Consider the following 22,912-nt stretch of genomic DNA (forward strand, 5'->3'; position numbering starts at 1 on the left):
CACCATGTAATCAAGGAGGCTCTAAGGAGTTTCAGGGAGAGACGTGTATACAAAGGGCATCCCCACAAGAAAATCAAGGTCATGAGTTCTGGAAGGTCAGGATCCTGGAAACAGAGAGCAACTCAAATCTTATAATAAATTGAAACTTAATTTTTAATAATACAGCATAATGTCTCTTGCCTTCACAATGCAGTCAGGAAGGTTCATCAGTGTGCCTTCCAATGAACTTCTGTGTAAGATGAATTAATATACTGGGTAGGGCAATCAAAAGCACCCCAAGTATAATGTAAAGATTTGCTTTATATTGATCCATGTGGAGTTGTTTATATAAATCTGTGAGGAATTACATTATTTTCCATGTTCTGGTTTTATTTTCCTTCAAATGCTATTGATATTCAATATTTAAAATCCAAAACCCCTTTTCATTTGTTCCACCACCAGATAGTTTCTGCATATTCTGTCCTTGTCCACACATTCCTAATTTACTGTCTCCAGCTGTTTTTTGTCTTGTATTTATAATGCAACAGATCATCACAGCCCCACTTATGAAAGCCCTGTCTCTCATTTAGTTAACAAGGTCCATGACGTTTCTGATAGCCTCTGTCTTCTCATAAAAAATCGATTGACATAATAGGCTACTTTGATATGAATATAATATTTTTAAATTTGTAAAATTTGGCTATTTACAATGTAGGAATTCAAGCCAACTACTAAGACTGAAAATCCAAAATCTCCCCTTGAAACTGATAAAATAGGGAATCTTGTGCCCCCTTGTAGGCAGTGATTATGCCCATCATCAGTAAGGAAATTATTATTCACAATGATTGAGCATAAACCTTTCAGCTCCTTAAGCTTGTGATAGAAATTGAGCTAGAAAAATTAAAAAGTGCAGGAGGTTCTATGGACGGATACAGAAAGAAGTTTCTTGCCTGGACTGTCCATTCCAAAATAAGCACTCTGAAGCTTATATGAATTAAAAATCCTCAGACAATAGCTCAGACTTATTACTAGGTAACTCTTACATTTAAATTAACCCATGTTTTTATGTTTTGCCATGTGGCTCATGGCTTTTGATCTCGTTTTCTACATGTCCAACTTGCTTGGCTGTTGGCTGTCATCTCCTCTGACTCTGCCCTTCTTTGCATCTTATGTTTGGGTTTTCTGCTTAGCCTTATTCTGACTGGCCATTGGTCAGTCAGCTTCTTTATTAAACCAATCAGAGCAGAATTTGAACAGTGTACAGAATATTCCACAGTGGATGAACATAAAAAAGTCAGTGGCAGCTGAGAGACTGATATCTGTAGCTCACCTGTGCTTCATTCTTCACAGTCTGTGCTACACAATAGACGGAAGCTGATTCAGTAAAAAGGAAACCAACAAACCAAAAAGGAAATGATAAGTTGAAGCCTAAAATGAAAATGATTCAAACAGGTTCACCCCATTCCATCCTTGTTGGTTTTGTCCTTAGTATCTTGAATCTAGAATATCCAGACCTTGCATCTCTTTCATCAGTCAAAGATACTGTTACTCCCCATCATTAAATACCCACTGAGCAGCGTGGATATTCAGAAAGCCTCACCATTGCCATTGAGTTGAGTCCTGAGTAGATGCTGAGGTGTGTGGTATTGGACCTGTGGTATTGGACCTGTTTCCTGCTGATCTTAGGCTCACAGGGAGGACACCTTGATCACTCAGAAGCAGGAAATGGTGAGTGTGTTCAGGACTTCTTGAATTGTGTGTACTGTTTGGGACATTGCAGATGTTGTCGGGCTGCTGCCTGGATGTCCCCAAGGCCATGTCCAGAAGGTTGTGGCCTAGATTCTAATAATGGATTCACACTTCCCAGAGCTGTGCACAAGGTATCCACACCTGTTCTGTACCACGGAAACTACTGGGTCTCAGGCCACTTCCTGGCTGTGGTGAAAAGGCACCTGGAACCTGTGCCACCTCAGAATTTGCAGTATTTCCAGGTTGGTGACACTGAGTCAACACTATGCTGTCTCTCAGTGTTCCTCCCAACTTGTTGTCCATACTTCGAGGGAGGGTGAGAAATAATACAGAGATAAACAAGAGACAGTAAGTAGAATCAGGAAGGCATCCAGTGAATACTGTGATCTACCTAAATTTATTTTTCCTTGACCTTATGTAGCCCAATCCAAAAGAGGTTGAGGGAAGGTAAAAGTCTTCTTTACTGTGACACAAAGAACAAATATATGGAGTTACCTTCTCACATCTCTGAACATCAAGTAACCACACCCTAGAACAAAATATCCTTTTTGTCTAAAGAATACATCCTGTAGCCACCCCTTCCGCCTCAACATTCAGTTGCATAACCTTGAAGGAGCTAGAAGAATTCTGAACTTTCTGACCTTCAGCTAAGGTGGAATGGATTCACTTCTTTTTTTTTTTTCTTTTTGGTTTTTCAAGACAGGATTTCTCTGTGGTTTTGGAGCCTGTCCTGGAACTAGCTCTTGTAGACCAGGCTGGTCTCAAACTCACAGAGATCTGCCTGCCTCTGCCTCCCAAGTGCTGGGATTAAGGCATGCACCACCACCGCCCAGCTGGATTCACTTCTGTGGGCTACCACACAAGTAAATGTCCGGGGGTGCTGTACTGTGTTGGGAGATTCTTTAAGAGCTAAGTAGGTGCTGCTTTACAGTTTTCCTATTATTGTCTTTGTGATTTTATATTATTCTTAGTTTGAACCCTAAACCATGCCTGGGCTAAGCAAACAAATTCTTGAGTGTAAGACTGGATTGCCTGGCTGGAGAGATGGCTCAGAGGTTCAGAGCACTGACTGCTCTTCCAGAGGTCCTGAGTTCAATTCCCAGCAACCACATGGTGGCTCACAACCATCTATGAGATCTGGAACCCTCTTCTAGTGTGTGGGAAGCAGAATGTTGTACACATAATAAATAAATTAATTAATTAAAAAAAAAAAGACTGGATTGCCCAAGCAAATTTGATCACTCTGTGTATGTTCTCTACTTTAAAACTGTTCGTGTGAGAGGATCGGATGGTTTGCTCTCTGAGAGTGTGTGACAATTCCCAGTCATGGAGGAAGGGAGTTTTAAATCAGACATCTTTTCACTATGAATTCTGAGGCAGAATTGGGATATTTCAAAATCTTTCCAAGGATTCCACTTTGGGAGCTCTGTGTGTCAATCAATGGCTTGGGAATGCATTGTAGCTTGCTTGTTTTTTTCTAGGCTTCTCCAAGTAGAAGAAATTGCATGAAGGAATATTTAATCAGGAATTAATCATTTTACAGGATGAACTTCTCTGGAGATGAGAATAGCATTTCCACTAGTACTACATTTCAGGGCACAGAAGACAAAAATCAGGAAGGAGAGTGGAGTCTGACCTCAGAAGACAAAGAGCTCATTATTAAGTGGCACCTACTTTGCTGCTATGCAGGGAAGGTGTGCGATGGGAGAAAGCGAGCAGAGATCCTTCTGAGAGAAAGATAAGTGTGCTTTCTAAGTAATGAAAAAATGTTTTTTTTTATTTGAAAGTTAACATGAGTGTGGCTTATATTTATAGTGTATTTTTTACTTTTATGTGTGTAGTTATGTTGACTTCCATTTTAATTTTAATTCATTATTTTTCCCTTGTTTTCTTTGTGTTTTCACACTGTAGTCCTGGAACTCATTGTTTTGACCAGCCTAGCTTTAAACTCAGAATTACCCTCCTCTGCCTCAGGCATTCTGGGAGTAAAGTCTTTATTCTGTCTGTTTAGTGTTTTGAATATTATGTGGAGTGGGGACTTTTCTTTTTTTATTCACTTTGTTTGGTGTTCTGCAAGCTTCTTGTGTCTTCCTTTGCATATTTTTCTTTAGGTTGCCAAAGTTTCCTTTTATGATTTTGTTGAAAAAATTTTCTGTCCTTTTGAGTTGGACTTCTTCCCTCCCTGTTATTCTGAAGTTTGTTTTTTTTTAATGCTATCCCATTTTATTACATTGAATGTTTTCTTTGACCAATAACTTATTTCCTCTTTTGTATCTTCAGCACTTGAAATTCTCTCTTCCATCCCCTGTGTTCTGCTGTTTGTGCTTGCATTTGTTGTTGCTGATCATTTTCTCATATTTTTCATTTCCAGAATTCCCTTGGTTTGTGCTTTCTTTATTGTCTCCATTTCTTTTTTCATGTCTTGAATTGTTTCTTTTACCAGTTTGGTTGCTTTTTCTTGGTTTTCCTTAAGGGATTTGTGAATTTCTTGTAATTTTTTTCTGTCTCTTCCTCCATTTCTTTGAGAGAATTTTTCATTTTCTCTTTAAGGGCCTCAAACATTCTCCTACAGTTATTTTTTAGGTCATTTTATCCTTCTTTATCTATGTTTGGGTGTTCAGGTCTTGTTGTTTGATAGCCAATAGTTTTTGTGTCATGATGCTCTTTGTGTTGTGGAGTGTGTTCTTACCTTTTCTTCCCATCATTCCCTCTGATTGTTGTAGTTGCAGCTGTGTATCTGGTGATGAATCTTCCAGGTGTCAGTGGATTCAAGGCCCAGATGGTTGATCCTCATGGTGCAGTCGGGCTACAGGTTCCAGTTTTTGGGTCCAGTGGGGTTGTTCAAAGATGAGAACACTACCAAGCCTAGTAAACCTAAAACAAACTTTATTCCAGAAACCAGATTCCAGGGAAACCAGGAGCAAACTTAATAAAAAATAAATAAAAAATAAAATACCACGGGGCAAAGAGGCTTATCAGCTAGCTGAGATCACAGACAGTTCGGTCTTCTGACATTGTGGCATAGACTAGTTTCTGAACCTACCATTGTACTAAGGCACCGAACATTAGGTCTGGACAGAGGAATTTTTCAACCTTGCCCTGACCAGTGAGTTATTCAAGGGAGACTCTAAAGAGGGGAGTGAATTCTTATGTCAATTGGTAACTAGGCAGCTATCATGAAATATGTTTCAGTTGAGATTACAGAGAAAGCACTAAATGCAAGAAAACAGATGTCTTTAGCAATTAGTCAGAAGCTGGGTGGTGGTGGCACAGGCCTTTAATCCCAGCACTCTGGAGGCAGAGGTGGGCGGAGCTCTGTGATTTTGATCCCAGCCTGGTCTACAAGAGGTAGTTCCAGGACAGGCACCAAAGCTACAAAGCAAACTTGTCTTGAAGAAAAAAACCTGAAAAACAAACAAACAAAAAAGGCAATTAGTCAGGAAAGAAGCTGCTAGTAATATTAGAAGGTTAATAAATTAGGTTTAATTGGTTTTTAGGCTGAGAACTTAGAAGATAGCAGACAGGTTTTCACACTATCTCAAGGTTAAACTCAGGTACTGACTACCATACTTTACAACCTCTATTATCAGAGCTCATTAATTAAACCAGTGTTTGTACTTGTCCACTGTCTCTCAGGGTACCTCCTGGCAGTGTGTACCCAGAGTCCCCATGCCTCCCTTTTGATAGCACCAGCTTCCCATAATAGAGACCATTCCTAACCCATATATCATGTACCTCTGTCTCCTAAAAGTTAACTCAGTTCACATCTGTAGTTTATCAAGGATGACCAGGACACTACTCATAGTTTGCAGGGAGAAGCTCTGGCCTTGTAAGTAGAACAGCTAGTTGGAAAATGAAATGACCTAAGGTGATGGAGGCTTCCCAGGCATCTGAGAAAATAGCTCCCTGTGAATGATTGATCCTTCATCTGCTGAGAAAGTTGTTGATCTGCTGAGAAAGTTGTTGGTAGTTTACTTAGGTTTAAAACTTTCTATGTCTTTCTTCCTATATTCTAAGCTTCTACATTCTAATCTTTGGTGTCTATATTTGTATTTCTTTATTTTCATTCTTGTGTCCAGACCCTTCACAGTCACCAGAGATCATTTGGTGTTCCCTGAGGTTGTTTGGGTCTGCTCCAAAGGAGATTGCTTGCTTGGGGCTGCTCCCACTGAGGTAGCTGACTCAGGCCTGCTCTGGAGGTTGTTGCTGGTGTTGGACCGTAGAGTCCAAACACCGAGGAGGAGTTGCCCCCAGAGACCACCTCACACACCACAGCCTATGGAAAAGCATGAGGATTTTATTAATTCTGTCATAACTGGGTCCCTCAGCATTCGGGAAGCCGAGAGACCTCGAATAGAGGGCACAGGCTACTTTTAAAGGAGAAGGCCACAGAATCAAGGGGGGTTGTGATTGGCTAATTTGAAAGGGCTATTATCAATAATTGGCTGGAGAGCTGTTGCCAGATTAGATGAGGTAGGAGATCATTTTGACCCCGTTTCCCAGGGGACTGAATCAAAACATACGTATATGGGTAATTGTTCAGGAACTGAGTATGTGCGAGTGTAGCTGTTAGGTCCCTGGTTCCCAGTGGAGGAGGGGAAGCACTATGGCACAGAGGCTGAGAGGATTCAGAATTGTCAGAAATGGCTTCAGGATTGTCTTAAAGTCTTACACTAGCTCAGGCCTAGTCCTTTAGAGGTCCTTGACTCTCATCTGGTCCTGCCGAGGTCTCTGGCATAAGTCTGTTTCCTTGGTGGTTGTGAGTTCAGTTCCCAGCAACCACATGGTGGCTCACAACCATCCGTAATGGGGTCTGGTGCCCTCTTCTGGCCTGCAGGCATACACACAGACAGAACACTGTATACATAATAAATAAATAAAATATATTAAAAAAAGATAGAAATCAGGAAGGATGACTTAAAGACTCTTAATGACTTTCAAAGGCTATTAGGAAATATACAATGGCTAAGACCTTATTTGAGGTTTCCTACAGGAGACCTTGAGCCTTTAAGTGAGATACTTAAAGGAGACAGTGATCCAAATTCTAGCAGGCAGCTTTCAGAAGCTGCCAGACAGACTCTCTCACAGATAGAGTGGGCTATACAGGAACAGCAGGTGTGCTATATTGATTACAGCCAGACATGGCAAGCATGTATTTTACCTACAAGGCTGACTCCTACAGCAGTCTTATGGCAGAACGGACCACTCTTATGGATGCATCTGCCTGTATCACCAGCAAAAGTATTAAATCCTTATTTTGAAGCAGTAGCATGCTTAGCACAGAAGAGCAGAATGGAATCTAGAAAATATTTTGGTAAAGAACCAGCTGTAATCAATGTTCCTTACACTAAGCAGCAAATTGAATGGTTATTTCAAAATAGTGACTCATGGGCAATTGTGTTTGCTCAGTTTCAAGGTCAGATTAATAATCTTTTCCCAGCTGACCAGTTACTGCAGTTTGCACAAAAGCATTCATTCATTTTTCCTAAAATAGTAGCAAAGAATCCCTTAAAGGATGCTTTGTTGATTTTCACTGATGGCTCATCTAATGGAAAAGCTGCTTATGTTGTCAATGGCAAAAGACATGTGGTACAGACAGAACCCGCTTCAGCTCAAATAGTTGAACTGTGGGCTGTAGCTCTGGTATTTAAGAATTTTGATAATAAGGCTTTCAATTTATATACGGATAGCCGCTATATTTATGAAGCATTAAGGATCCTTGAAACAGTGTCGTATATAGCAACTGACAATGAACAAGTTAAAATATTGTTTCAGCAGATTCAGAAAGCCATACAATGTAGAAAGTTACCATGTTTTGTGGGACATATCAGAGCACATTCAAGTCTTCCTGGTCCGTTAGCTGAAGGTAATGCTCTAGCTGACGAACTTACAAAAATAATTGCTATATCTCAGGTTGAACTTGCACAACAGTCACATGCTTTGCATCATCAAAACAGCTTAAGCTTAATTTAAATTGACCAGAGAAGCTGCTTGGCAAATTGTTAAACAATGTGAAAGATGCCCACAATATCTACCTGTGCCTTATTTGGGGGTAAATCCTCGAGGGCTTCTTCCAAACCATATATGGCAAATGGATGTAACTCACATTAGTGAGTTTGGAAAATTGAGATATGTGCATGTGACAATTGATACTTACTCAGGATTCATAATGGCGCCCAACGTGTTCTCGGTTTATGGGCCAGGACTCATTTTGAATAAAATATTAAACCTAAGAACTAAGACCTAAGCTTTCCCCTCAGGGAGAGAAAGATACAAAATAAAGTATGTCTAAAACCCCCCTTCACTTAAAAAGGGGCAGACTGAGGTTTTAACAGCTACACAGAGACTGAAAATGAGATTTAATAACAGCAAATGGTATTATGCTCTTAACGGTAATGACCTGATATTTACAGCTGCATATAAGGTGATGAAAAAATTTAGTAATGACCAATGGTGCTAAATATATTGGTAATGACCAAAAAGAATATGAAATTATGGTAAAGAAAGAATATGAGAGAGTTAGTAATGACCAACTAAACATGAAATTATGAATAATCAGAGAGCTGGTATTGACCGGCTAAATGTGAAATGAATAATCAGAGAGCTGGTTTTGACTGGCTAAATATGAAATTATGAATAATTTGGAGAGCTGGTACTGACTGGCTAAATATGAAATGATATGAAAAATTGGAGGATTGGTATTGACCGATAATATGGAAAAGTCGTGATTGTTGGTAATGACCAACCAAACATGAAATTATGAAAATTGGGAGAGCTGGTTTTGACCGGCTAAATATGAAATTATGGTATTAGAAATTTAAAGATCAGTATTGACCGATGATGTGGAAAAATTATTACTGTGAATTGCTGCGATTGACAGTTGGCTGAAAGAGAGGTTGTGACGATGAATGTTGAGAGTTGATACGTATGCTGAGAAAGTAAGCTCTGAATGATGTTCTGTACCAGCGGAAGAAACATTTTCAACTCAGGTGATTCTACTCTCCTTTAAGATAGGAGAATATAGTCTTTGGGAGCATAATTATTCATAAAGCATTATGATACATCCTGAAAAGATATGGCTGATACACAGGGCCTTAAAAGTATATTTCTCTTCACTAATCTCTTCTCTTTACAGAGGTCGGCAGTCAATGACGGGTTTGAAGCTTCTTCTCCCCAGATGCCTAAGACAGGGGCTTGCATAAAAGATGCCTGTTCCAATGACAGGAAAATTTGGGTAAATGAAGAGGACTTTGCCCAAGTCAGTGCGACGTATCTGTCCTGTTGCAGGAGCACAGGAGTTATTAAAATTAATGAGAGTGGATTGTGGGCCCATATTTCGATATGGCACAAAAGCCATAGGCCCAGTCTGAGCTGATCACAGTAGCTCTGCAGACAAGCTGTCTCTGCCTAACAATAGCAAGGATGTACTTGTTAGTAATGTATATCTCCTGAGGAGAGGTGTTGACTGAAACTGGTCAGGATGTTTGGTGCTTCCTTCCTTTGTAATTTGAAGGATGTCTTATAGAGATGCTAATTCAGGGCCTACCTGACTGCCAGATAGGGACATGACCAGAGCCCATGCACCTGGTTGCCTAGGAGATAGCTTAATGTGTTCCCGTTCTATTCATGTGAGGATATATAAGCTATTTGGAGAATAAATGAGAGATCTTCTTTGGAGAGAGATCTTGCCCTTCCATGATGGCCATGTAAATTGTGTCGAATTATTCCTCGCGACTCTGTTCCAGCCAAGTTAGGAAGTCTGTGTTGGACCCACACGGGCTCTGACAGGTGGTAACTCCCTTTTACCTGCTCCTGTGGAGGTCATGCCTTAAGCCTTGTCTAGGGGCTGTCACTGGCTCAGGCTTGTTCCTGAAGATGTCACTGACTTGTTGGGAGTAAAGTCTTTTTTTTTGTTTTGTTTTGTTTTCTTTTTTTTGTTTGTTTGTTTGTTTGTTTGTTTGTTTAGATTTTTCGAGACAAGGTTTCTCCGTAGCTTTTGGTTCCCTGTCCTAGAACTAGGTCTTGTAGACCAGGCTGGCCTCGAAATCACAGAGATCCCCCTGCCTCTGCCTCCCGAGTGCTGGGATTAAAGGTGTGCGCCACCACTACCCGGCTGGGAGTAAAGTCTTGAACCACCATACCTTACATTGATTAAACTGGCTCTTCATAGTCACATTCTAGTTAAGTCAATTTGTCTGCAGATTTCATTTCAGATTCTTCCTTATTAAATGGGAATCTAATGTGTGCATGAGCCACATCTTCATTAGCAACAGCAGCTGACAAACATCCAGGCTGATTTTCTTCTAGCTACTGGGAGCAGAGCAGCAATGCCCATGAGTGCATGTATCTGCTCTAGTGTTGGACTCTTTTCCTTATATGCGGAGAGATGTATGACAGGTGAAGTAGGGTTTTGAGGCAAGTTCACCCTGATTTTCTTCCTAATTGCAGGAGGTTAAACTCCCAGCAATGGTGGGGAAGTATTCACTTTTTCCACTCTTCCAACTTCAAGTATGAGATCGTCAGGCATGCCTCATAAATTTTCACCTGTTTACCTGTATCCTAGTCCTGTATACCTCAGTTTTATTGTTTTATCATTAAAAAGTCTAACAAAACTTCTTAAGTATATGTTTATTATAAAGAATTAAGTGCAATGAACTTATTTTAATTTTATCTAGTCCTTACACTCCCAGCATACCTGACTCATAATTTCTTTTTCTTTTGTTTCCTTCCTTTCTTTCTTCCTTCCTTCATTTTGTTTTCCTTCTTCCTTCCTTACTTCTTTTCTTTTTTATAACTGAGTTCATTTAATGCTGTCCAAATGTGTGTGGCCATCCACAGAAGCATGGGCAACGTACCCATGGCTGCCTTACTCCAAGAAATGACTTTCTTATCCCTTCCAGCCCCCACTCCCTTAGCCACCAGTTGCCAATATCTTCTTAACTAAGGGTGACTTTCTTGAGTCCCCTCCCTTTCTGCCTAAATTTTTGACTGACAGGACCTCACGTGTTTTAGGCATTTTAGAATGTGATATATAGATTTTAAAATATTTTGTGAAATTGAGCTCCTTCTCAATAAGGGCACTTTTCCCCTTGTGTCTTTGTCTGTTTACCTTCAACAATGATCATATTTGTCATAGACAATTGTTATTTGTGTAACTGATGGAGTATTCAGTCAGACAGAAATTTGATGTTTTTAACTGAATAAAATTAACTATGCTATTATGTATTAACATAACAATAATTAGCATTGCTATGATAAATTTCAATGTACCACATTAAAACTTAGAGTAATTGCCTGTCTATGCATGCTAACCTCTTCATTAACAAGTTTTTCCTAGTTCTGTTCTTGTCCAATTTAAACTAAAAGGAAGAAGTCATTGAAATACCAACCTTGTGCTGTCTACTTAGCCTGCTTAATGTCTGCCCAATAATCAGATTAAGCTCTATGGCTTTGCTTCCACGATTTTCTTGTTAGATTAAAATCATATTTCCTAAAGGATAGGCTTTAGATTTAGGAGGCAAATACTGGCAAAATATGATGTAAGAGCTATTGAACAGCCAACTATAAAATGGGAAACTGGTACAATATCTTTGTCTTTAAAATGGTCTTCATTTTACCTAAGTAAATTTGTATTGTTTACATGTGCTTTTTTCTCATTGGTTCTATAGTACTTTTTGTCCAATAATTTAGTGATCATATTAAATTTTATTTTAATTCAAATTTCCCGGTTGACCTTAATTACTTCTAGATAATAGTGTAATTAAATCTTCTTTTTATGAAAGTTAGATAAACCAGTGATCATTATGTTTTTGGTTAATCATCTCAGCTCTGAGTCTATAAAGAGTATAATATCCTTATTTCTCTCAAGACACAACAACTTGATGCAAGGGTACAATTTCATTATGGTGAACAAGGCACTCATCTCAGAGATGATCCTTTAGTCTCTGCAATTTTTAAAATGCAAATATTGAGAAAATAACTTTGCCCTATTACTTCAGATTCCCTGTAGTAATTAATATCCTTAAAATATTCTGCCAAGTATTGTTTTCATCAAATATTTCCTCCTAGTTTCCACTAAATATGTCAGATTGCTAATTGACAAATTGAGCCTTAAATTGTGTTTATTTAAAAAAATCTCTCAGTCAAGATTTTAATAAGTTTTTATATTCAAGTTTATTTATTTCTCTCATATAGGACAGGATGAAGTTATGTTATTGATGATGAACATAACTAGAGTAAGGAATGACCCTTACTCTAGTTACTGACAGAGTTCTTATTCCCAATGAACCTCTTTGATTTATGTCTGTAATAAAGACTATAGCATTTCTGTTGTTGGAACATCTACTCTCTTTTCCTCTCTTTCCCAAGCCTGTGTAAGTATTTTAAACACACACTGTGTCTTGTTAGAAGTCTTTTATGTCTGAGTCTGTGCGATTATATATCTGAATTCCTTTTCTGATTAGTAGTGTGTTGGCAGAAGTCACAAATAATTCCACACTGGTTCAGAATTATGAATAATAAAGGATTATTTATTTAGGGGTGACTTACTGATCAATGTCCTAGATCCTAGTTCTCTGCACAAATAGGAAACAGGAACAGACTCTAGCAGCCACAAGCTATATTTGGAAGCAAGAGGGCAAGCACAGGCTTTACAGCTGCATTTATAGTATAAGAGACCATGCCCAAGTTGGCTGGTATCTTAACGGCTCTTTGCTGAAGGAGCAGAAGGAGCTCACACAGAACCTCTCCCTTTTGTTTAAATAAGAGAGTTGCAAACCCAATACAAAACTATATATACTAGGAAGAGATATCATGTATAATATTAGAATTACAAGCAGCATAAATAATATTAAGCAAGGAATGTATGATAAATGTTTTAATAAACATTGTATTCTAAGGAATTTAAGTCTTGTATTGGAAATGGGTTGTGTAGTCAGTCATAAGAGGGTAGTAACTATTACTATCTAATCTTCAACCTCATCAAAGACTTGAGAAGGGAGATTACATTACTGGAGTAGGCAGGAAGTGTAATTAAGCAGTTTCCAAAATTTGCAGTGGATGACAGAGACACCTGGTTACATTTAGCAATCACCCAAAGTCTCATTTGCAACATTAAAGCCACCAACTTTGGTTAAGGCCTATAGTAACTGACAGATCATTTTCAGAGGCAGGAAAATTATCAAAACCATCTTACCCTGTCTTGACAAGATTTGACAGTCTTTTTTTTCTTGTATCCTGCTTGTCCAGTCTGTACATTGTGCACTGTCAGTGGTCGAGGCATGAGCAGTTCCTTGTCCAAAGCCCAGTTGAGCCAAGAAAATGACAAAATTCCAAGTAGAGTGTCTTTGGTGCCCACCACTCTCTTGGGAATAGATTGGTGCTACCAGGAGCAATCATGCTTCATGTCAACAGAATCCTAAGTTATTTAAATGACATTCTACAGAATGTTGAGGTGGATGAAGGTTACCAGTATGCAGAATAGAATCTCTATATATCTTTAGAACCTAATTAGTCTGTCTACAAGAATAACAAATATGACTAATGACTGATGATACTTAATAACTATATAAGTTAAAGGATAAGACTTCATATTAGAATATTAAAAATCTTTAAACTGTGCAGTAAAGATGACAATGACATCAGATGTAAATGATATATAAATACCTTAATCAGAGGCTGAAATACATAATGCAATATGATAAATATATCCTAAAGTTGTGTCAATATACAGAAAATCTCAGACTGGTAGAAACATGCATGCATACAGTTACAATATGACAAAATAACTTTGCATAGTACACAAATATTGTAAACAGAACTAACAAATATAATTTAAAGTTATATCAATATGTAAGAAACTATACCAGTGCAAATTGCATATAAATAATAACTCACAAGTATTTACTCTATTACTCTTATTACTACTATTAGTGTAAGTATACACTAAACTACCTATTACCATTATTCTTAGGCGTACATAATTTCCACTCCAACCTTAACCCTATTTGTATAATATTCAACCCCTAAATGGTATCTTTTAACCATGAGGATAAACTTTGTTGCGAGAGGGGATGTTGCTTTCTAGAATTGCTTCCTGCTGTCATGGGGGAGTGTTGAAATAAAGAAGCGGCGTGGCTGCGTCCCCAACACCCCGGCCGCTTGGCTAGCTCATGCCCGAAATAACAACACACAAACTGTATTCATTTAAAGAACTGCTTGGCCCATGAACTCTAACCCTTACAGGCTAATTCTCGCACCTGGACTAGCCCATTTCTAATGATGTTTGTAAGCACCCCAAGGTGCGCTTACCGGGAAGATTCTAGCCTACATCCATCTTCATCGCGTGTGCCTCAGAGAGCAGAGCTATCGCTTCTACCCGGGAGAGCTGAGCATGGCGTCTCTGCTCCCGAGCTGTCGGCTCTCTCCGGGAGCAGAGCAGAGTCTGACCTCACTTCCTCTTCCGCCCAGAATTCTATTCTGTTTACTCCTCCCATCTATGTTCCAGCCATGAGGCCAAGCAGCTGGTTTATTATAACTTAACCAATGAAATCAACAGATTGATATATGACACTCCCACATCAGGGGAGATGCTTTTTTCTGTGGGATCCTGTAAAAGTAAAATGATGTTTAAGTTTCAACATTGCTGTTTTGTATAATTATAAATGGACTTTAGTAGATAGGTTGTTTTGTTTACTTATGACAAGGCTTCTCTGTAGCTTTGGAGCCTCTCCTGGAACTAACTCTTGTAGACCTGGCTGGCCACTAACTTATAGAGATCTGCCTGTGCTGGCATTAGGAGCATGCGCCACCACCGCCACTTACTCTCTTTTTTTTTTCTTATTTTCTTTTAAAGATTTTATCCTTTTCTCTCCCAAGACTACATATATTTTTAAACACATGGTAAATGGTTTTGTGCTTATCTTGGTCTTTAAATCTGTCTTTACTGTGTACCTCTCTTTTTCTGAACACATTTGTCTTTAATTTGCTAAGTGATATGGCTAGGATGAAAGTCTGGGCTTTGATGACTGGATCCAGGCCATTACTAACCTTTCTGAGATTCCAGCCTCCTAGAGGAGTTCCCAGCATCAGTCATGTTTATTGCCGCAACTATATGACATTTCAAGGTCTCTGCCACCACCACAAAACATGTGGTCAGCTTTCCTCAACACAATTTAAGTGTTTTTGGCAGGACCTCTTAAAAGGGCTGCAAAATTTTCAAGCTAAAGCTGAATCAAGAGGCTGCTATTAAATGGCACACAGTTGCCTCTAGCAAACAAAGCCCACCCGAGAAATTGCTGCTACCAAGAAGCCATGCTTAACTCTAGCCCCAAGCTCTCTCAGGTTTTCTGTGGATGCACTTTCCCCATGTTTGGTACTCTTTGCTGGCAGAAGTCACAAAATAATTCCACACTAGTTTAGAATTCTGAATAATAAAGGGTTATTTATTTAGAATAGACCTACAGATCACTGTCCTAGGTCACAGGCCTCTGATAAATGGGACACAGGTATAGAGTCTTGCAGCTGGAAGCAATAGCTGGAAGCAAGAGAGCAAGCACAGGCTTTACAGCTGCATTTATAGTATAAGAGACCATGCCAATGTCTACTGGTATCTTAAAATCTATTGGCTGGAGGAGCTCCCACAGCAGGAGTGTTTTGTATTGTTTTGTTTTCTTTTATGGTAAGGAGTATGGTTGCTGAAGCCCTGGATGTTGACTCCCCTCTCAGTCTTTCAATATGGTGAAGACAAATTTATCACTAGCTCTGCAAACCATGTTCACCACCACACCTCCAGCAAGCACTTGCTGCAAGCTTCTCACAAACCCCATAAATGTTCCACACTAGGACCTCCCAAAAGGGCCAGAGCCATTCCTGACACCAGCATGATCCAGGATGCCATGTAGTAAATGAGAAGTGTCTCTGATAGCCACCAGCAAGCAGAGGCTCTCTGAAACATTGTGTCTACCAAGAAGCCCCAGTTGACTCCTGCATTTGTGGGTCTAGAAGCCCTTTTTAAAGCTTTCTTAGGATTTATGTAGATGTATGCGGACAAACTTTGGGCACCATTATGTAGCTACAAATATTCTCCATTCCTCTGGTCCTCCTGGACCAGTTTCTCTCCACCCAACAGGTCCCACTCAGAAACTCCTACAACTGCTTATGAAATAACCACTCTGAGGCTTAATGTTATTATGTACTCCTTGGCCTATTTGCTCAGCCTTCTTATTAGTTTACTCTATATTTTAAACTAATCTATTTCTATTAATCTGTGTATCCCATGAAGGTGTGGTTTACTGGAAAAGTTTTGGCATCTTTCTCCTTCAGCAGCTTCATGGCAGCTCCCTGATTCTGCCTTTTTTCCTCCTCTATCTCTGCTTGGATTTCCTGCCTTGCTATTCCTTATATCAGGCTTTTCCTCTGGCTGTCACAGATTATTATGAGAGAAGTGACTTAAGGAAGAAGCAGTTTATTTCATATCACAATTGAAGAGTCCAGTTCATAAAATTCAGAAGTGTGAAGCTGCTAGTGAGTGACACACTAATAAATAGTAAATGAGACAGTGGGTCATCAAGTAATCAAGATGGCATCTCATGGTATTCTTCACTAAATCCTATTGATATAATAATTCAGAGGTTTCTTCAGAAACACATGCAAGACGATTATGTATCCTGTCTGTCAGTGAAAATTAACCATGCTAATTAATATATGTACTCATAGGAGCCAGTAAAATTTGAGGATGTGGCAATGAACTTCACCTCAGAAGAGTGGGCTGTGTTGGATTCTAGTCAGAAGAAGCTCTACAGAGACGTGATGAAGGAAACATTTTTGAACCTGATCTCCATAGGTAAAAAGTACTACATGCTCCCATTGCTTATTCGGTCATTGAACAACTGTGTCCTTGATGTGGGGTTCCCCTCTGTGTGCTGTGATTACCATTACTCAGTAAAGAAATTTCCTTGGCCTATTGACAGGGCACTACTTAGGTGGTGAGGACTGAACTGCATACTATGAGAAAGGAGGGCAGACTCAGGACTCAGGGGGACTCCATAGATCTGTTTCTGGACATACATGTGCTAAAACTTTGCTGGTAGGCCATAACCTCATGTTGATATACATATAAGTAGAAATGGGTTAAATTAAGATGTAAGAATTACCCATTCAGAATCTAGAGCTAATGGGCTAACCAGTGATTTAATTAATATAGTTTCTGTGTGATAATTTTGGTTCTGGGCAGTTGGACAAACAAGCAGCTCACTGCATACAACATGTCCTGCTTATGCATGTTATGTTGGTATTGAATTCTTAAATTAAAAATGTGGTTATTTAGTGTGCATATTATAAGAACTAGGCTGTAATATTTTTTTGGATGCAATAATTTTTGTGTTGAATATGAATGTGTCATAATGTATTCTCTGGATTTGGTTGTAGAAAAAGCACTAGAAGAAAATATTGAAGAGGACTATAAAAATCTCAGCAGGAATACGGGGTAATTTTTATTCACTAGAAAATAAATCATATTATACATTTGGGACTCAGGGGACAATTGAGAACATGCCTAGTGCTCCAAATATAACTAAGTGAAAAATGATCTTACACAAATTCTTCTAATGGAGCATTGAATTTTAATATTTAATATTTGAGTATTTCATGTGTGTAATCTATTATCGCCAATATGTCACATGATAATGAGGATGAAAAAAGGTTTTCACTGGATTATTACACAAGACATTCCGTCAAGTGTAAATGTTTTACATTTTGATCATACTTTTGAGGCTTTGAGCATTAGTACTATGCTTTGTTTGCTTACTTTTCTGTGACAAAAAAAAAAAAAGAATTCAGGGGTAGAGGACAGTTTCAAACTTCCTTGTCAGAATACCGTCATATTGGGAAGCCAGGGCAGGAACTCAAGTATGACAGGAATCTGGAAACAGGCACAGAATCAGATTTGATGGGGAAATGCTGTTTACTGGAGTGATCTTCATCCCTTAATCAGCTACCTGCCCTCTAAGGGATACCACCATAGTGAACTGGCCACCCCACCTCATACAGTGATCAAGACAAAGCAGCCAGAGACATGTCTACATGTCAATCTGATAAAGTCATTTTTTGCTGTCTATTTCATTCTTCCCAAATGGGGGTTCTAGTTTGTGTCAAAACTAATTAGCAGATACATTTCATACACAGAGCCTGAAATCCTGCCCATTGGCACACTACACAACATCGTCAGCCCCCCTTAATTGGGAGTGTGAAAATGGCTTCACAGACTTGTTTCCAGGCCAATCTGACTGAGTCATTTATCAATTGACAGACCCTATCTTCCATGACCATTTTTCCTTCCTGTTCACTTGTTATGTACGATTATTTTATATATCTTTGTATCTGAGTTGTGTTTTTATAAAAAAAACTTTTGTGGAAGGCAGAAAATGCAAGAAATTCTTCATATCAAGTGTATCAAAATTTGTGAACTCATCACATGAATCCGTGTCATTAAATCTGGTTTGCTGAAAGATGGAGAATTGTTCTTAACCTCCAAGCCTGTGATACAGCTCCTTTTAATTCTTACAGAAGTAACATTAGTCCTCTACTTCTTTACACATAGCAGGGTCTCACCATGAAATACATCCTGTCTTCACATTGATACCATTATTTTATTCCCTCTGAGATTCCATAGTTATGTTCCAGACAGGCTAGCCTTCAATATTTCTCTTGTCTAAAGTATTGCTTTTCTCATTTTTTGCAGAGTTCAGAGGATTGAGAAAGACCATGGAATTGAATGTCATGAGTGTGATAAAAACCAGCAAGCTAGTCCAGAGAATATGATCATTAAAGACATGCCTTCCAGAGTAAGAGCTCATAAGACTCCATTCCTTGTTCAAATATCATTGGTGATTTATCCTTACATGGGTATCTCAGAGAAAAAGGTAGAGGGAAACCATCACTGTATAAGGGAGCTGTGGCAAAAGCTTTTAAACATCAGAAACATTGGAAAGTAATCAGTTATTCTGAATTTTGTCAGGTACTTGAAACTTCTCCTGAATAGAAACCCAGGAAAAAAACAATATAAAGAAGCCTGTAGGAGTCTGTATTTAGATCAGCCTCAGGTGAGACCGTATACTGGAGATAAACTCAATGAGGATGCCTTCATGAGATACACACAGGGACAGAATGATGAACAAAACCATAAAGAAGTGGAACAATTTGTATGTTGTCTCTGTGAAGAATCCTTCGTTAATTCCAGAGAGCTCACCAACCATGACAAAAGTCATATTGAAGAGGAAAGGTATATTTGTAGGCAATGTGGCCAAACATTTAAATATAAAACATGTTTTGAGAAACAAAAAGTAACTCTAAAAGGAGAAAAGCCATATACTTCTATACATTATGGAAAAGCCTTCACCCAATTCAGTCATCATCACAGTCAGGAAAGCAGTTACATTGGACAAAAGCCTTATGCCTGCAAACATTGTGGAAAAAACTTCTCCTATTCTTCTAATCGAAACATTCATGAAAGAATTCACACTGGAGAGAAACCTTATGCATGTAAGCATTGTGGAAAAGCCTTCAACCACTCCAGTAATTGTAACAGACATGAGAGGAATCACACTGCAGAGAAACTTTATTCATGTAAGCACTGTGGGAAAAAAACTTTACAAGTGGTAATTATCTAAACATTCATGAAAGAATTCACACGGGAGAGAAACCTTATGCATGTAAGCATTGTGGAAAAAGCTTCACCACTTCTTTTTATCGAAACAGTCATGAAAGAATTCACACTGGAGAGAAACCTTATGCATGTAAGCATTGTGGAAAAGCCTTCAACCTGCCCATGACTCGTAACAAACATGAACGTAGGCACATTGCAGAGAAACCTTATGCATGATCATTGTGGAAAAGCCTTCAACAATTCCAGTAGGTGTAACAGATATTAAAGGAGACACACTACAAAGAAACTGAAGACTTATACATGGAAACATTGTGGAAAAACTTTCTGGTGTAGGCATCGGAACATCCATGAAATAATTCATTCTGACAAAAGCCTTATTGTGTAAGCATTGTAGAAAATCATTTAACAACCCCAGTAGTTGTAATAGATGTGGAAGGAGTCACACTGCAGAGAAACCTTTTTCATGGAGGCTTTGTGAAAAAGCCTATACCAGTTTCAGTTCTTATAAGACTCATGAAAAGAGTCCATATTAAAGGGAATTCATATACATTTAAGCAGTGTGAAAAAGTGTTTACCTGCTCCAATCACCTGAACATTCATGAAGAGATTCACATAGGGGAAAAGTCTTGTAAACATCTTGGAAAAGCCTTCAGTAACCTCAGTAGTCATAACATACATGAATGAAGTCATACTTTAGAGAAGCCTTATTCGTGTAAGTATTGTGCAAAACCCTTCACCAATTTCTATTCATGTAAGCATTGTGTAAAGCCCTTCACTCATTTCTATTCATCAACGTTCTTGAAAGAGATCATACTGAAGAGAAGTGTTATGCATGTACACATTATGAAAAAGCATTTACCTGCTCCAGTCAGCTGAACATTAGGAAAGGGTTCAATTTGGAGAGATGGCTTTTGCATGTAAACATTACAGGAAACCTTTTAACCCTTCAATTTGTCCTGATTTGCACGAAAAACAATCACACTGGAGAGGAACTCTTGGTGTGTAAAAGATGTGGAAACTGTTCATTCTGTAGACTTTAACAGGCATAAAAGAGTTCACTTGATAGTTCATTTATGCACATAAGAATTGTGGAAAAGCCTTCAGCTGCTCTTGTGATTATAACAGATCTGAAAATCTTCACACTAGTCAGTAGCCTAATGCCTGTAACCATTGTCAGAAAGCCTTTACCAGATTCACTTGGTCCACGAGTCAAAACATTCACACCGGATAGAAACCTTTTGTATGTACACATGGAAATAAGCTATTTCTTTGTTCTTGTGATTCTTTAACAAGCATAAAGTTCTCACACAGTGTCTGTAATGTGGGAAAGTCTTCAGCACATCCAGTTTCTTTAATCCTCATGCACAGTCTGAAGGTAGATTTACGTGTATATCCATGTGGGAATTTTTTTTGCATTATAGTTCCTACTAAACTCAATTACTTTTCCATTTTTGAGTACCTGTTTGTTTAGAATAAATGTGGGAAATATTCAAAGTGTTTAAAATGAATAAAACTTAAAAGTTTTATTTTAGTTTTTTGGTACTGTCTTACTATGCTAAAGTTAAAATCTTTTTTTAAATATTTATTTATTTATTTATGTATACAATATTCTGTTTGTGTGTATGCCTGAAGGCCAGAAGAGGGCACCAGACCTCTTTACAGATGGTTGTGAGCCACCATGTGGTTGCTGGGAATTGAACTCAGGACCTTTGGAAGAGCAGGCAATGCTCTTAACCACTGAGCCATCTCTCCAGCTCCCAAGTTAAAATCTTTTTGATGAGACAAAAAAAAATGAGAGATGCTGTACATTGTGATAATTTTTCACTCAATTTGGTTTAGTAGAAACTTGATTGGCCAGTAGTGAGGTTGGATATATAGGTAGAAAAACCAAACTACGGACACTGGGGAGAAAGGTGGAGTCAGAGAGTCACCAGGAGATACAGAGGGAGTGACACATGCTAAGGGAGAGGTAAAGCCATGAGCCATATGGCAATATATAAATTAAGAGAAATGTGTTGGATCCTAATGGAGTTCTGTCCTACCTACTCACCTCCCCTGTAGGTGAACGTTCTTGTCCTTGTTCTTAGTTTCTGAGAAACTTGCAAGTTTCCTGCTCTCAGAGTTGTTTACCAACCCTGCTTCCTGAGTACACATTGTTTTGGCCCCTAACCCAAGGATCTGGTGATGAGGTGTCCATCCTGTTGGCCAACCTGTTTGGGTTAGGTGTAAACCTCCCTTGGTGATGTACAATAAAGGCTTGTAATTCTGCAATATCCAAAGTGTCTTTTCCTTAATCCTGACATCCTTTGCTAGGATTTTATGCTAGCTGCCCTGGTGTGGCAGAAATGTGTTGTAAGAGCTAGCTACTAATAAGCCTGAGTTATAAGCCACGAATTTAAAATTTAAAAGTGTCTTTGGTTATTTAGGAGTGGGCTTATTGGAAACAAAAACTCTGTCTGCATTATAATTGTGACATATAGTGTGTACACACATAAATTTATACATACGTAGGTATATGTGTATATGTATGAAGTTATACCATTTGGCTTGACAGTTCCTAAACCAAAGAACCTCACATTCATAAAAAACAAAGCACCAATATCAGGCAGAATAAATCTTCATTTGAGTTGTCCATGATAGTTATTTAATTCTCTCAGAAATTTAGGGTATTTTTTTTTCCTTTGGGCTATCTTTGTGAGGCTGAATGTGAGTCATATTAACTGAAACCATTGCACATTTTGAATCCAGGGTGAAACATTTGAGCTCGAGATAAAACTCAAACCCACCTTCATTTATTCTGACTTTCATAGAAAGTTTCTCAGTGAGAGAAGCAGTCAAAATCCCTCGTCAATTTTTAACTCTTTTTGTGGTTTGATTAAGAATGGCCCCCAAGGCTCATGGTGGTACATGGTGGTACATCAATCCCTTTGATTGCAGGTTAAAGGCATTCAATGTTTCTTCTAGACTTCAGAAAACACAATCTGTTAGCTCTGATAATGTACTGATACATTTTTATTGTCAACTTGATTCTGGCTTGTATAAGAATATTAACCAATCATCAGTTAATCCATACTTCCTGCCATGGCTTCCATCAATGACAGTTTGTGACCTGAAACAATAAGTTAAATGAATACTTCCTTGCACTCAGTTGCCTTTATTCATGATACTTATTACAGGAACAAAATACAAAAAAAATACATAGTAATTCATAGAAGTATACTACATCACAGAATATTCAACAATATTGTCGGAGCATTTAAAATCATCAAATACCAGTTCAATTGAGAAGGAACATTTGTAAAGCCCCTCTTTGTTCTTTTTTCTACTTACAGTTTGAGGAGGGGGATGTAGATTCAGAGACTTTCTAAATTTAGAGTGATTTAATCGATGGATAAATGTATCTGTTCATCCTCAATCTTTTTTTTTTAATTTTTTTTAAATATAATTTTTTTATTGAAAAAAAAAGATTTCCGCCTCCTCCCCGCCTCCCATTTCCCTCCCCCCCCCCCCTTTCCCCCCCCC

The 22,912-nt window shown here is 38.5% G+C and overlaps 1 pseudogene; it reads left to right on the plus strand.

Moving 5' to 3' along the window:
• Positions 1-15,927: 15,927 nt before the first annotated feature.
• LOC126491098 (zinc finger protein 14-like) lies at positions 15,928-19,606 on the plus strand (annotated as a pseudogene).
• The last annotated feature ends 3,306 nt before the right edge of the window (positions 19,607-22,912 follow it).

Source organism: Alexandromys fortis, unplaced genomic scaffold (genome assembly GCF_014885135.2).
Source record: "Alexandromys fortis isolate MF-2015 unplaced genomic scaffold, M_Fortis_MF-2015_v1.1 scaffold_237, whole genome shotgun sequence".
NCBI lineage: Eukaryota > Metazoa > Chordata > Mammalia > Rodentia > Cricetidae > Alexandromys > Alexandromys fortis.